Consider the following 13,269-nt stretch of genomic DNA (forward strand, 5'->3'; position numbering starts at 1 on the left):
ACCCAGTTTGCTATGAATGTTGAAGGTAAACTTTTAATTAAGCTAACATTAATAAATTGCTTATTTATTTATTTATTTTTCATGTATTTATGTATTTTAAAAAATAAATATTAAAATATTATTCTAATTATTATTATTTCTATCCAGAATACTATTTAAAAAAAAATAATTTTTATAAAAAATAAATAACTAAATAATAACTGTATGTTTGTGTTGCTTTTATTTTTATTATTTATTAATTAATTAATTTAATTTAAATTAGGTTGTCTGGCTGATGGATCCAAGTGCAAAGTGGACGGTTCATGGGGTCACTGTTGCAGTGATTTTTGTCTACAACAAGCGGATGCATACGGTTATTGCAAATAAATTTAAAAAAAATAATTATTTTTTATTTTAAATTTGTTGCTATCTCAATTTAAATAAAAAAATAATTAAAATAAGTATTAACTAGAATATTTTCTAGAATTCAATGTTATTATTTTTATATTTATATACTTAAAATTAATAATTTTCGTGCATGTTATTTTTTTATTACCTAATATGTAAAATTGAGTTTTTTAAAAAAATAAATTTCTAACAATATTATTATTAAATAATTTAATTAAAATTTGGTTTGGGTTTTATCATTGATGATATTATATGATATATATATAGAAATTATTATTATTGTTATTGCTAGCAATTTATCAATGTTTTTAAATTTATATAAATGATTTTTAAAAAAAAAATTATCATTATTAACTTAAAATCAATAATATTGAAATATTAGGTAACTATTTACTAAAGTGTTTGTATATAAGTGTTGTTAAACTTAAATATGAAATGCTATTTAGTTGGAAAATAAATAAATAATAATATTTCCAATATTTATTTTATATCATATTTAAGTATTAAACAAGCATGATAAATTTATTAGTAGCAATGATTGCCATCTATATATATATAAAAATTATTAAATATACTTTATATTAATTATTTATTTTTTTTCTTGATAATATATATATATAGATAATTTAATAATTAATTAGTATATTAGTTATATAAGTTTTATAAGATATTTATCATCTAAGTAAACAATATTCAATAAACAATTTTTATAAATAACAAACTTAAAAAATATATACTTTTTTCTTTAAACATATTAATAAATTAAGTAATTAGATGTTATTTTTGTATAAATATTATATCTTTGATTAATCAAAATAAATTGATAAATTAAAATTTAGAAAATGTGTAATTTAATTTAGATAAATAATTTATTGTAATTATTATTCAATAGTAAAATAAAATAATTTTAAACTAGAAGTAACTATTTATAAAAATTAATATAAAATTTTTGTAAATATGAAAATAAAAATATTACATAATTTAATCTAATAATTAGTAAAATTTTTAAAACGTAAACAATTATGTAAACAATTATGATAACATTTTTTCTAAACTTAATTTATTTTTAAAGTAAATCTTTTTCAAAAAAAATTAATAGTCAATAATATACTTATTAAATATAAAACAATTTTTATTTACTAAAATATTAATTACATAATTAGTTATCTATAGTTATGTTTTTGTCATTTTTATTTATTATTGATTTAAATAATCAATTTCATATTTATGAAAAATGTTTTTTTTCAGATAAATAATATGTTATTATTTGATAACAGATTAACTAAGAAATTTATTTAATATTTTAAATACATTTTACTTATAATATTTAGTGGAAAAATATAAGAAAAAAGTAAATAATATATTAATTTATTAATTTTAGAGCAAATTATTTAATTGTAATATAAACAAACAAACAAAATGGGACAGGATTCAATATTTCTAGCTTGTTAACTTATTTATAGTATTGCATATTTTTTATGTAATAGTATAAATTATCTTGATAAAAAAATCTATTTATCAATTGAAACAAATTAATTAATTATTATTATTATTTGTTTGTTTGTTAATAAAATATTTACTTTATTATAAAAATATGATTCTAAAAGAGTATATAAGGAATAATTTGTTTAATTAATTGAATATCATTTGGAAAAAAATAACTTTTTTAAAAAAACTATTAATAATTGAAATTATTAATTTTTTCATTAATCAACAATGAATAAAATTCAACTAGCAATTTTATTACTATTGGTAGCACTGGTATATATTACCCAGTTGGCTATCACTGTTGAAGGTATATTGAATTATTTTTATTATATATATATATAATTTCAATAAAAAATTATCTTGTATATTTATTATTATTTATATCGAGTTTTTAAGTAGATAATTATTAATGTAATTATATACAATTATATATGTAATTAATAATACTGTATATTAGTTATGTTTGTGTTATAATTATTTTATATTAATTTGAAAATTATAAATCTCTCAATTAATTTAATAGGTTGTCTGACTGGTGGGTCTGCCTGTAAATCGGACGGTTCGTGGGGTAACTGTTGCAGTGGTTTCTGTCTCCAACAGATTGGCGACTCATCCGGTTATTGCACTTAAATAACTAACTGTTTTTGGTTGGATTGAGTGATGGTTGAAATTGTATACTACAGTTGCTTCTAACAAATTACATACTTCCCAATTGATGTTTATCACTAAACATTTAAACTGAAATTATTTTTTAAAATTACAATTTATTATTATTATATAACTTATGTTTTAAAATATTATTTTATTAATGCAAACTAAATGTTAGTTTGCATTAATATTTTATCATTGATTAATAAAAATAAAGTGATAAATTTTAATTTATAAATTGTGTAATTTAATTTTAAATAAATTTTTTTTAATTATTACTAAAATAAATAATATTGAACATGAAGTGTTAATAAAAAAATCAAATATAATCTTGTTAAATTTTTATTTACTCAAATATTAATTATCATTTAATTTATTATTGATTTAATTAATCAATTTCATATTACTAACTTATAACTTGATAAGTAACTATTTAATAAAATTTGTTAATATATCTATATATTTTTTTATTATTGTAATATATTTATTATTGATTTTATTAATCAATATCATAAGTAATAAAAATGTATTTTTTAAATAAATAAATTTATTATTATTTGCTAACAGTTTAACTAAGAAATTCATAAGAATTTATATAACATATATATATATATATATATAAATTCTATATTTTATATATTTTTAATTATTATATTTAGTGGAAAAATATAAGAAATAAAGTAAATAACATTAATTAATTGATAAAATATCATTATATAATTATAAATTAGTCAAAAATTTTATATTAAACAAACAAACAAACAAAATGGAACAGGATTCAATATTTCTAACTTGTTATATAATATAAAAATAAATAAATAATATTGCTTATTTTATATGGAATTATTATAGATTTATCTTGATAAAAAATTAATTTACCAATTAGTTGCAATTAACAAGAAACATGATTAATAATAATAATACTAATTATTATTATTATTTTATTTGTTTATTTGTTCACAAATATTTACTTTTGATTTTATTGATAATTAAAAAAGGTATATAAATTGTAAAATGTTTAATTGATTATTAATCATTTGAGAAAATAACTATTTTTTAAAAACTATTAATAACTGAAATTATTAATTTTTTCATCAATCAACAATGAATAAAATTCAACTAGCCACTTTATTACTATTTGTAGCACTGGTATGCATCACCCAGTTGGCTATCACTGTTGAAGGTATAGTAAATTATTTAATTATATAAATATATAAATATAATTTCAATAAAAAAATATATATACTGTATACTTAATATTATTTATAACTAGTTGTTAAATAGATTATTATTATAATTATTATTAATGTATATAAAATTATATATGAAATTAATATTATATTAGTTATGTTTGTGTTGTATTTGTTTTTTATATTTATTAATTAATTAATTTCTATTATAAATTTCACTATTAATTTAATAGGTTGTCTGACTGGAGGGTCTGCCTGTAAATCGGACGGTTCGTGGGGTAACTGTTGCAGTGGTTTCTGTCTCCAACAGATTGGCCACACATCCGGTTATTGCACTTAAATAACTGTTTTGGTTTGTGTATGTGATGGTTGAAAAAATAAACTACAGTTGCTTTTTAACTAAACTATTAAAATGTAATAATGTTTAACCTGAAAAAAATTTAACAATTAATAAAATTATTATTATAACTTCCAAAATAAACTAAAAAAAATAATATGTATTTTTTGTTGTCTTAAATAAATTAATAAATATAATTTTTAGATTATATTATCAAATGTTTTTTTTAACTAAAAATATAATTTAATATTTAAGTTTAATTTATTTAGTTTATATTGTTGAATTGTTTATTAACAAATTAATTATTTCAAATTCAAATAATAACTAAAATATAATTTGTTTTTTTATTAGTTAATTCTAAGTGATAATATAAATAGTAAATATAAATAGTAGTTAATTATGATTATGTTATAATATGTTAAGTAAAAAAAATTATCTGTAATTTTAAAAGCATATCTATTTAAAGTATTTTTATACACATTTGTTATTTGTAGTTAAATATTAATTATTAAAAAATAATTATAAACTAAAAGTTTTATAAACAATAAATATAGTATAGACAAAAAACAAATTATTGATTTTTACAAAAAAAATATAATAAAATGTGTGGAAAATTTAATAAATTATTTGAAAATTATTATTTTTATTTATTAGATTTATATATTTAATATATTAATAATTAATTAAATTAACATACTAAATAAATTTAATAATTGTTTTGAATAATTGAACAAAAATAATAATATTAATAAAATACAGTAAAATATTTATAGAAAAAAATTAATTAAACGAAAAATCGTAAATAATTATTTTAAATTAACATTTTAAAAAAACTTAACATAGAAAATAATTTTATTTATTTTTTTGAAAAATCGGGCCAAAATATAATAATATTAATAAAGTACAGTATAATGACAATACATATTAATACAATACTATTATATAACATAATATTAGTTATTATAAGTATGACAAGCAAATAATTTTTAATATAAAACTTGATAAAAAATTAAATTTTTATAAACAAATTGTGTGTTTAGCCCAATGTTTGTTTGTTTTTGTTAGGTATGTTTGACTTTAGGTACAAACTCCCTGTGTTTCGCCAATTTGTTGTAAACAGAAACCACTGCAACAGTTACCCCACGAACCGTCCATTTTGCAGGCGGTGCCAGCAGTCAGACAACCTATTAATTAATTGAAGGGATTTATTATAAAAAAAACTATTAAAAAATCATATCAAATAAATTAAATAATCAAATCTAATTAATTAATTAATTTAATATACCTTCAACAGTGATAGCCAACTGGGTAATGCATACCAGTCCTACCACTAGTAATAAACAAGCTAGATGAATTTTATTCATTATTGATTGATTAAATTTTGTTTTTAATTATAAAAGTGGAAAACTAGTTAATTGGTAGTTTTTTTTAACTAATAATTATAATAATTTTTCAATACATACATACAGTATTTATATAATTTTTTAAACTATTCTATAAGTAAATATTTATAACAAACTAAAAATTATCTAGATTATTTATTGCTTTTTATTTACTTAAATGATAATAATAAGTTTTTTTACTTGAAAATTAATATAAATGTATATATATTATAAATTTTATATAGATGCTACTCAATATTATTATTAATAATAATAATTTATCTTGTTTGTTTACTTATAAAATAATATATAGAAGTTAATAATGAGATATTTTTTTTTAATTTTTATAATTAAATAGCATTTCATTTATACTATCATCAATATTATTGTAGTTCAATATTATTTGATTTTTTGTTATTTTTAATTATGATAAGTAGATATAAAAACGAAAAATTCATTATATTACTGATAAAAATATTAGAAAATAGAAAAAAATAACAATTATCAATTAATAAATTATATATATAAAAAATTAAAATTTTGAAAAAATTAGAAAATAAATTATTAGTTTAATATTTTTCTTAATAAAATAATCTGAGCACTAGTATGTCAATCAATTAAACCAAACAACAAAAATTATTATCATTTAAGTGCAAAAACCGGTCGATTGGCCTTTTTGTTGGAGACAGAAACCACTGCAACAGTTACCCCACGAACCGTCCTTTTTGCACCGGGAGCCACCAGTCAGACAACCTATTTAATTAAAAAAAAAATACAAACATACTATTAATAATTACAAAACATCTAAAAAAATGATAATTATTAAAAATAATACTATAGGTAGAAAACTATGATTTTTTTGAGTATTTATTTTATTAAATATATATATTTTTAAAAATATACAATAATTAATTATACAGTACCTTCAACAGTTATAGCCAACTGGGTGATATATACCAGTGCTACCAATAGTAATAGACAAGCTAGTTGAATTTTATTCATTGTTGATTTGATGCCTATTTCAAAATTATATTTAAATTTATTTTATACAACAAATTTTTACTGCAAAGTTTATAATAACTTTCACACTACAGGAGACACTATTTATATATTTAATTTTTGTTTGAAATTTAAATTAAGTAAATATTTGATGCATCAAAAAATAAACTATCTAGGTGGGTTATTTGTCTAAATTGCTATTTCATTTTTATTGATTTACCTAGATGAAAAAAAATATTTTAATCTATACTTAAAACTTTAAAATCAATATTTAAAAGATTTATAAATTTTTTTGTAATAATAAATAAAATTTGTTATTATATGTAATTTATTACTAAAATAAATAAAACAAATTTATTTTATAACTGAAATCATTAATCTTTTTTAAACATAAACAAAAAAATCAATTTTAAGCTAAAATTAAAAAATAATAAACTATTATCATTTATGTATGCAACAAATTAGCAAATAACCCACCTAGATAATTATTTTGTTTATTTGTTAATATATTGGTAATTGATTTATTAAATTGGTTTTTAAAAAAGTATATAAATACTGTTTATGTAATGTAAAATTTATAATTAGTTTAAAATTCAGTAAAATTTAAGTTTAATTTTCAAATTCATCATCATCAATAAACAAATCAACAATGAATAAAATTTAACTAGCTTGTCTATTACTATTGGTAGCACTTGTATGCATTACCCAGTTGGCTATCACTGTTGAAGGTATATTAAATTATTAATAATTGCTTATTATTTAAAAAAAAAAATTATCAAAAACATATTATTTATTAGTTTTCTATATAGAGTATTTTTTTAATAATTATTTTGTTATTTATATTGTTTAATAATAATATTTTTTTTAATAATTTATAAAATTTTATGTGTTTGTATATCTTAATTAAATAGGTTGTCTAACTGGTGGCTCCCGGTGCAAATCGGACGGTTCATGGGGTAACTGTTGCAGTGGTTTCTGTCTCCAACAAAAAGGCAAATCATCCGGTTATTGCACTTAAATAACTGTTTTGGTTTGTGTATGTGATGGTTGAAAAAATAAACTACAGTTGCTTTTTAACTAAACTATTAAAATGTAATAATGTTTAACCTGAAAAAAATTTAACAATTAATAAAATTATTATTATAACTTCCAAAATAAACTAAAAAAAATAATATGTATTTTTTGTTGTCTTAAATAAATTAATAAATATAATTTTTAGATTATATTATCAAATGTTTTTTTTAACTAAAAATATAATTTAATATTTAAGTTTAATTTATTTAGATTATATTGTTTAATTGTTAATTAACAAATTAATTATTTCAAATTCAAATAATAACTAAAATATAATTTGTTTTTTTATTAGTTAATTCTAAGTGAATATTATAAATAGTAAATATAAATAGTAGTTAATTATGATTATGTTATAATATGATTAAGTAAAAAAATTATCTGTAAATTTAAAAGTATATCTATTTAAAGTATTTTTATATCCATTAGTTATTTGTAGTTAAATATTAATTTTTAAACATTTAAAACAAAATTTAAAAAGTTTTATAAACAATAAATATAGTATAGACTAAAAACAAATTATTGATTTTTACAAAAAAAAATATAATAAAATGTGTGGAAAATTTAATAAATTATTTGAAAATTATTATTTTTATTTATTAGATTTATATATTTAATATATTAACAATTAATCAAATTAACATACTAAATAAATTTAATAATTGTTTTGAATAATTGAACAAAAATAATAATATTAATAAAATACAGTAAAATATTTATTAAAAAAAATTAATTAAACGAAAAATCGTAAATAATTATTTAAAATTAACATTTTAAAAAAACTTAACATAAAAAATAATTTTATTTATTTTTTTGAAAAATCGGGTTAAAAAATAATAATATTAATAAAGTACAGTATAATGACAATACATATAAATACAATACTATTATATAACATAATATTAGTTATTATAAGTATGACAAACAAAAAATTTTTAATATAAAACTTGATAAAAAATTAAATTTTTATAAACAAATTGTGTGTTTAGCCCAATGTTTGTTTGTTTTTATTAGGTATGTTTGTTTTCAGGTACAGACTCCCTGTGTTTCGCCAATTTGTTGTAAACAGAAACCACTGCAACAGTTACCCCACGAACCGTCCATTTTGCAGGCGGTGCCAGCAGTCAGACAACCTATTAATTAATTGAAGGTATTTATTATAAAAAAAACTATTAAAAAATCATATCAAATAAATTAAATAATCAAATCTAATTAATTAATTAATTTAATATACCTTCAACAGTGATAGCCAACTGGGTAATGCATACCAGTCCTACCACTAGTAATAAACAAGCTAGATGAATTTTATTCATTATTGATTGATTAAATTTTGTTTTTAATTATAAAAGTGGAAAACTAGTTAATTGGTAGTTTTTTTTAAATAATATTTATAATAATTTTTCAATACATACATACAGTATTTATATAAGTTTTTAAACTATTCTATAAGTAAATATTTATAATAAACTAAAAATTATCTAGATTATTTATTGCTTTTTATTTACTTAAATGATTATAATAAGTTTTTTACTTAAAAATTAATATAAATGTACAATATATTATAAATTTTATATAGATGCTACTCAATATTATTATTAATAATAATAATTTATCTTGTTTGTTTACTTATAAAATAATATATAGAAGTTAATAATGAGATATTTTTTTAATTTTTATAATTAAATAGCATTTCATTTATACTATCATCAATTTTATTGTAGTTCAATATTATTTGATTTTTTGTTATTTTTAATTATGATAAGTAGATATAAAAACGAAAAATTCATTATATTACTGATAAAAATATTTAATTATACAACTTTTTTAATTTAAAATTGGCTGAAAAATTATTTTTTTTATATTTTTCTATTAATTAATTATAATATAGGGACTAAAGAGACTTACTTTGTTATTTCAAACGGTAATCAAAAATAATAAATGAAAATAAACTTTATTAATAATAAACTGTTTTTTTAAATGTATTATACATAATTTAAATAAACTGTTTTTTATACCAAATGTTTGAATATAGTTATTAATTTTCAACATTGTTATACAAATTGTTTATTATTAATTCATATACAGTATATACACTATATTTATGTATTAACTTATTAATTAAAAACAATTATTTCATATTTGGATATTTCTATATCTAAATCTAGTATAATAATAATACTGTAATATCTATATTATAATTTATACAATATTTTATTAACTATGAATATAGTTTAGTATTTTTTAATTTTCAATCAATTAATTAAAATAATATAAAATAATAGTATTATTTTTTATAATAATATTTATAATAAAAATTTAATTTATAATTGTTTATAACTGTTAATTAATAAATCAATTAAAAACAACTAATTGATTTTTTTTAATTCAAAAATTATTTATTATAAAAAAAATTAGTAATTAAATTCTAGTACATACTATACTATAAGAAAATTATAAATTGCTAGAAAGTTAAAAATATTAGTTAATAGAAAAAAATAACAATTATCAATTAATAAATTATATATATAAAAAATTAAAATTTTGAAAAAATTAGAAAATAAATTATTAGTTTAATATTTTTCTTAATAAAATAATCTGAGCACTAGTATGTCAATCAATTAAACCAAACAACAAAAATTATTATCATTTAAGTGCAAAAACCGGTCGATTGGCCTTTTTGTTGGAGACAGAAACCACTGCAACAGTTACCCCACGAACCGTCCTTTTTGCACCGGGAGCCACCAGTCAGACAACCTATTTAATTAAAAAAAAATACAAACATACTATTAATAATTACAAAACATCTAAAAAAATGATAATTATTAAAAATAATACTATAGGTAGAAAACTATGATTTTTTTGAGTATTTATTTTATTAAATATATATATTTTTAAAAATATACAATAATTAATTATACAGTACCTTCAACAGTTATAGCCAACTGGGTGATATATACCAGTGCTACCAATAGTAATAGACAAGCTAGTTGAATTTTATTCATTGTTGATTTGATGCCTATTTCAAAATTATATTTAAATTTATTTTATACAACAAATTTTTACTGCAAAGTTTATAATAACTTTCACACTACAGGAGACACTATTTATATATTTAATTTTTGTTTGAAATTTAAATTAAGTAAATATTTGATGCATCAAAAAATAAACTATCTAGGTGGGTTATTTGTCTAAATTGCTATTTCATTTTTATTGATTTACCTAGATGAAAAAAAATATTTTAATCTATACTTAAAACTTTAAAATCAATATTTAAAAGATTTATAAATTTTTTTGTAATAATAAATAAAATTTGTTATTATATGTAATTTATTACTAAAATAAATAAAACAAATTTATTTTATAACTGAAATCATTAATCTTTTTAAACATAAACAAAAAAATCAATTTTAAGCTAAAATTAAAAAATAATAAACTATTATCATTTATGTATGCAACAAATTAGCAAATAACCCACCTAGATAATTATTTTGTTTATTTGTTAATATATTGGTAATTGATTTATTAAATTGGTTTTTAAAAAAGTATATAAATACTGTTTATGTAATGTAAAATTTATAATTAGTTTAAAATTCAGTAAAATTTAAGTTTAATTTTCAAATTCATCATCATCAATAAACAAATCAACAATGAATAAAATTTAACTAGTTTGTCTATTACTATTGGTAGCACTTGTATGCATTACCCAGTTGGCTATTACTGTTGAAGGTATATTAAATTATTAATAATTGCTTATTATTTAAAAAAAAAAAAAATTATCAAAAACATATTATTTATTAGTTTTCTATATAGAGTATTATTTTTAATAATTATTTTGTTATTTATATTGTTTAATAATAATATTTTTTTTTAATAATTTATAATATTTTATGTGTTCTTAATTAAATAGGTTGTCTAACTGGTGGCTCCCGGTGCAAATCGGACGGTTCGTGGGGTAACTGTTGCAGTGGTTTCTGTTTCCAACAAAAAGGCAAATCATCCGGTTATTGTACTTAAATATAATAATTGTTTTTTAGTTTAATTGATTGAAATACTGGTGCTCAATTTATTATATTAAAAAAAAATATTATAACAATAGATTATTTTTTAATTTTTCTAAATTTTTATATAATTTAATGATTGATAATTTTTATTATAATTTTCTTAATCATAATAATATGTAATAGTATTTAATTAATAAATATCTAACAAATTTTATTTTAAATAAATAGTATCCACTAAAATACAACTATTTATTTTTAATTAATTAATAATTGAGTCAAACTACTATTGGTAGCACTGGTATGCATTACCCAGTTGGCTATAACTTTTGAAGGTATATTAAATTATTTTGATTATATACTTTATTGTAAGTATACAGTAATTTAAATAAAAAATATAAATTGTATATTTATTGTTACTTATAACGAGTTTTAAGTAGATTATTATTATTAATGTATATAAAATTATATATTCAATTAATATTATATTAGTTATGTTTGTGTTGTATTTGTTTTTTTTATTAATTAATTAATTAATTTCTATTATAAATTTCACTATTAATTAATAGGTTGTCTGACTGGTGGGTCTGTCTGTAAATCGGACGGTTCGTGGGGTAACTGTTGCAGCGGTTACTGTCTCCAACAGATTGGCCACACATCCGGTTATTGCACTTAAATATATAACTGTTTTGGTTGTGATGGTTGAAATTGTGTAGTACAGGTGCTTTAACTATTACATACTCCCAATTGATGTTTATATCTAAACATTTAAACTGAAATTATTTAATAACTAATCGTATTTTTACTTTTTATAATTAATTTTTAAAATTACAATTTTATTATTATTATTATATAATTAACTGAATCTTATTTTGCATTAATATTTTATCATTGATTAATAAAAATAAAATGATAAATCAAAATTTATAAATTGTGTAATTTAATTTAGATAAATATTTATTAATTATTAATAAAATAAATAATATTGAACATGAAGTGTTAATAAAAATTATTGTTATAGTAAATGTTTTTCAAAAAAAATAAATCTATCAAAAAGTAAATTTTTATTTAATCAATTATTAATTATAATTTTATTTAATATTGATTTTAATAATTAATTTCATATAACTAACTTAAGGAAATATTTAATAAAGTAATATAAAGTTTTTTTTAAATATATAATATATATATTTTTATTTTTGTAATATATTTATTATTGATTTAATTAATCAATATCATATTTATGAAAAATATTTTTTTAAATAAATAATTTGATAACAGATTTTACTAATAAATCCATATTAATTTTCATATTTATATATATTAATTATTATTTTTTTTGAAAAATATAAGAAATAAAAGTAAATAACGTTTAATTAATTGATAAAGTTTTATTATTTAATTATAAATTAGTCAAAATTGTTATATACTCAAACAAACAAAATTGAACAGGGTTCAATATGTTTAATAATATATATAGTATCAAAATAATATATAAATAATATTGCATATTTTATATGGAATTTTTAATAAATTTTCTTGATAAAATAAATCAATTTAACTATTAATTGCAATTAACAAGAAAACTGATTAATAATATTTGTAATTATTATTTGTCTGTTTATTTATTCACAATTATTTACTTTTGATTTTATTGATAATTAAAAAAAAGGTATATAAATTGTAAAATGTTTAATTAATTATTAATCATTTGGAAAAATAACTATTTTAAAACTTAATAATTGAAATTATCAATTTTACATTAATCA

The sequence above is a fragment of the Oppia nitens genome, unplaced genomic scaffold (genome assembly GCF_028296485.1).
Source record: "Oppia nitens isolate AA-2021 unplaced genomic scaffold, nextdenovo-longstitch-racon4-pilon3 scaffold12_pilon_pilon_pilon, whole genome shotgun sequence".
Lineage (NCBI taxonomy): Eukaryota > Metazoa > Arthropoda > Arachnida > Sarcoptiformes > Oppiidae > Oppia > Oppia nitens.